Source organism: Montipora foliosa, chromosome 12 (genome assembly GCF_036669935.1).
Source record: "Montipora foliosa isolate CH-2021 chromosome 12, ASM3666993v2, whole genome shotgun sequence".
Lineage (NCBI taxonomy): Eukaryota > Metazoa > Cnidaria > Anthozoa > Scleractinia > Acroporidae > Montipora > Montipora foliosa.
The window spans coordinates 4,989,147-4,994,146 of NC_090880.1; the positions used below are offsets into that span (position 1 = coordinate 4,989,147).

Consider the following 5,000-nt stretch of genomic DNA (forward strand, 5'->3'; position numbering starts at 1 on the left):
GAACTGGAAAACAACACTTCATCTTAACCATGCAAATGGGTCTTTAACAGAGGCATCTTTCAAGGAGACTCTTTGTCCCCACTTCTCTTTTTACGGCCACAAACCAGTACTGTTGTAGAGAACTAATAAGCAACGATTCTGTGGAAAATGCCAATTCATACTGACAGGGAAATAGTGGCTAATAAACCAGATATCATAATCAGAGATCACACTATTCAGAAATGTCAGATTATAGATATGGCAGTCCCATCAGACAGAAAAACGTCCGTTAAGGTAGTCAAGAAACTCTCTAAGTATAAAGACTTGATGATTTAGATCGCCAGAATGTGGAAAATGGGAACAGAGACGATACCAGTTGTCATTTGTGCACTTGGGGTCATTAAGAAGGGACTGGAAAAGTATATTGATAAGATTCCAGTCACAGTCGGCATTGATGAGCTCCAAAAAATTACTCTTCTGAGATCAGTTCGCTCGTTGAGAAAGGTTCTGTCAATGAAGTGAACTATTTGGTGCCTAAGGCCCATGGTTGGACCTGGTGCTTCAAAGACTAAACAAGCAAGCAAAGGATTACAAGTGATGATAATAATAATAATAATAATAATAATAATAACAACAACAATAACAACAACAATAACAGTAATAATAATAATAATAATAATAAATAATGAGTGAAAGTAGCAGACGAAAGTGAAAGAGAAGTGATAGTTGGTGTCCGTGTGGATAACAATCGCAATGAAGAAGATAGCAAAATGATCAAAGAACTTGTTGATACAATGGAAAACGAGCTAGATGAAGACACTAGAGGTTTGAAGAAGGTGGACAGACGAAAAGTGAGACGGACCAGAAAGGTAAGTGAAGTGATGAATGCTATACAAACGGAAACCATTACAGATACAAATAAATTGATACGTGCTGCGTCCGTCTACGTCGCGAGGAAAGTCGTATTAAGAACTGGAAAAGGCAGTAGAAAGGACAAACAAGACCCTTGGTGGAAAAGAAGGATCAAGGGCTCCATTTACAAACTAAGGAGACATATTAAGATATTGGAAAGAAACAGGCGGGGTGAGCTAAGAACGAAAGAGAAATACAATGAATTAGTCAGGAAATATAAGATTACAACAAAAGGAGAGGCAGTACTAGTGGAAAGCAAAGATTACAGGCAAAGGCGGTAAAACTGGAACGGTACGAACTAAGAATTGAACAGTACAGGTTAAACAGGTTATTCCAGCAGGACCAAAAGAGAGTGTATTAAGAATTAATTATAAATAGTGAAATGACGTCTGAAGGAACAGTGCCAGATGCAGAAGAAAGTAAACAATTTTGGTCGGGAATTTGGAGTAAGGATGTAGAGCATGAACAGAAGCAGAATGGCTGAAAGAAATGAAAGGGGAAAGGACAGAGATAGTGCAAGAAAATATTACTATAACAACTGGAATGGTGGCAGCAAAAGTCAAGAAGATCCCGAACTGGAAGGCTCCTGGACCTGACGGTGTTCAGGGATTCTGGCTAAAGAACTTGACACCACTGCATGACAGAACTGCAATTCAAATGAATGACATGATTAAGAACGGAGATACGATCCCAGCATGGTCGACGAATGGCAGAACAGTGCTATGTCAAAAAGACCCACAAAAGGCGAATGCAGTTGATAATTTCCAACCAATATCCTGCCTACCCTTCATGTGGAAACTAATGACTGGGATAATTTTTGATTGTATCTGCACCTTTCTCGAGGAGAATGAGATGCTACCAGTGGCACAGAAAGGGTGCAGGAGAACGAGCCGTGGGACAAAAGACCAACTTCTTATCGACAAAGCTATTCTGGAAGACAGCAAACTTAAGCACAGGAATTTGGCCATGCCGTGGGTGGACTATAAGAAAGCCTTACGACATGGTCCCACATTCTTGGATTATTGAGAGCCTGAAACTCGTCTAAGTCACGTACAAAATGTGATCGCCTTTGTGGAAAGATCGATGAAGAGCTGGACCACTGAACTAACGTCTTGTGGGCAAACATTAAGTAGGGTAAAAGTTAGAAGAAGTAGATTGCAGGGTGATAGTCTATCACTGACACTAACGAGTCAGCGGTCAGGAAGCAATATGGCGGTAATCTTCTTTCTGTGATAATTTCGTTATGTGTGCTTTTGCTTTCCATTATGACAACTAATATCCTTATTGTGGACACGCTACGATTTATTCTCGATGAAAACTCGCTTCTTTGAAAGCGGAGATCGCTGAGCTGACGTTGTTCATTGATAATGCAAGCAAGAAGTACGACGAAGTTTTAAAAACGTTAAGTGAGCAAGAGGCAGTAAACAAGACAATTGCTAAGGAGAATGAATTCCTAAAATCAACAGTTAAAGCGCTAGATTCACAAGTGAGAAAATTACAATCTACCTGTAATGATATGGAGCAATACTCACGACGTGGATGTGTGGAGATTCAAGGGATTCCTGTCTCCGATCAAGAAGACACCAACAAGATCGTTATGAAAATGGGCGAATTAATGGGTATTGAAATAAAAAAAGATGATATATTGGTCTCCCAAAGACTTCCTACAAGCCGCAAGTACAAAGGGAAAAACTATTTCTAAAAAAGATTCACAGACCAATCTCTCTAATTATCGCCCTATCTCCCTACTCTCTATATTTAACAAACTACTAGAGAAACGTATATCTAATAGGCCTCTAACTTTGTTAGAAAGAGAAACAGTATTCTTTATGGGACAATTTGGTTTTCGAGCTAAACACTCAACTGACTATGCAATTCTTAGTATAATTGAGAAAGTACAACAAGGAATTGATAAGGGTGATCTGTCTTGTGGATTATATTTTTTACTTTAGCAAGGCATTTGATACGGTAGACCATAATGATATTCTAATTGATAAACTTGAATACTATGGAGTAAGAGGTATAGCTAAAGACTGGTTTAATTCATATCTCAAAAACCGTAAACAAAAGGTTACAGTGAATGGTGTAACATCGATCTTGTCACAGTCCCATGTGGTATTCCTCAAGGATCAGTTCTCGGGCCAATTTTGTTTTTACTATGTATTAATGATTTTTATCATTGCTCAAAAATTCTAGAATTTCATCTATTTGCTGATGATGCCAATGTGTTCCATAGGCATAGAGATATTGATACTCTAAAACATAACATAAACTCTGAATTAAATAATGTAAATATATGGTTCTGCTCTAATAAGCTTTCACTAAATATAGAGAAGTCAAGTTTTGTCGTATTTCACCCTCCTCAGAAAAAGTTAACCAGTGATTTAAGCTTGATGATAAATAACACGGGTCTAAAGTAGGAAAGATATATTAAATACCTTGGTGTTTTTATAGACTCAAATTTAACATGGAAACCACAGGTCGAGTATATTTCAACAAAGCTGAAGAGACGTCTTGGAATATTATCTAAAATTCGCCATTATGTAGACATCACTATCTTAATTAGCTTATATTATGCTCTGATATACCCTTTTTTAATCTATGGAATAATTGCCTGGGGCAACACCTATCCAACTACTTTTACAACCTCTCTTTGTTTTACAAAAAAAAAAAAAAAAGCAGAGCTTTACGCTACATGACATTCTTAAAATTCGATGAACACTTAAGTCCTCTGTTTAAAAAAATAAATATTATTAAACTACATGACCTGGTCTCCTATCATATTGCATTATTTATGTAAAGATTTAAAAATAGATTATTACCTCTTGTTTTCGATACCTTTTTTTCTGAAGTGAGTGAGGTTCATCAATATAATGCAAGATCTGAAGCAAAACAATCATATTATCTTCCCAGATTTAGAACGAACTATGGTAAATTTAATATGAGATTTCGAGCGCCGAGGAACATTATCTTAAATTATAATGGTGAAACTCTTCGTAAATAGGTTCATTTTAAAATATTACGATGTTTTAAAAAAATACATATTCTTTCTAGCTGTATTTTCAAGATTATCTTATACACTGTAGTTGCCACGTTTATGTGCTTGTTAGTCTTAGTGTTACGTTTGTGTGTACGATAGTTTATATGTGCTCTCCATATTGTACATCCGCTGTTAACATTTAATTTAATTATCTGATCCAGCGCCCTGACATTTCTAACTTTATAGTTATTTCAGGGTGCTGGTACCCTTTTAGTTATCATATTTCAATTTAATTGTTTTTGTAACCTACTTTATTTAAATCTGTCGGGTACGATAAATGTTGTTGTTGCTGTTGATGTTGTTGTTGTACTGTTGCTGTTTGCTAGTTGTGATCTGTGCATTAGGGGCTATATCTGATAAGTTTGACATAAACATCGAAAAGCTTGGCACCACTATCAGACTTGAATTGATCCAGAAAATTGCTCTGTTGGGAACGGCTAGACTCCTAAGAAACGTTTTGTCCCTTTGGCGAATCAGGAGAGGACTCGCTAGGGAACTTTAGGGACTTGTTGTCACTCGCTCTCAAGGGAAATAATTGACCAGGAGAACCTTTTAGGCCTGTGATAATACATAGCAATAATAATAATAATTATTATTATTATTATTATTATTATTATTATTTATGTCATTGTTTTTATTATTATTATTGTTATTGTTATTATAATTGTTATTATTATTGTTATTGTTATTATTATTATTATTATTATTATTATTATTATTATTATTATTATTAGAGCGAGTTTCAAATGAGTGTTGTAAAACCAAAACCAAAGTAATTACTTTGGCCAATCAAAAAGGACGGAGACAATCCGGCAAACCAATGAAACCTCGAAGTAATTACACGTAGCCGACACAAAGCGCGGGAAAATGTGCACGCGCGAGCCACGATTGGTTTTGGTTTCACTTCTGATTGGTTGAAGAAATGGCGCGAGAACATTGAACCAATCACTGAGTGAAGTAATCATAAACCAAAGTAATTATCTAATTACTTTCGACACTCAATTGAAAACCGATCTATTATTATTATTGTTATTATTATTATTGTTATTATTATTATTATTATTATTAT

General features: G+C 35.8%; 1 protein-coding gene across 8 annotated transcripts in view; it reads left to right on the forward strand.

Moving 5' to 3' along the window:
* LOC137978477 (MAM and LDL-receptor class A domain-containing protein 2-like) overlaps positions 1 to 5,000 on the forward strand; it is a 359,940-nt gene that overhangs the window by 90,018 nt on the left and 264,922 nt on the right. The window lies entirely within an intron of this gene.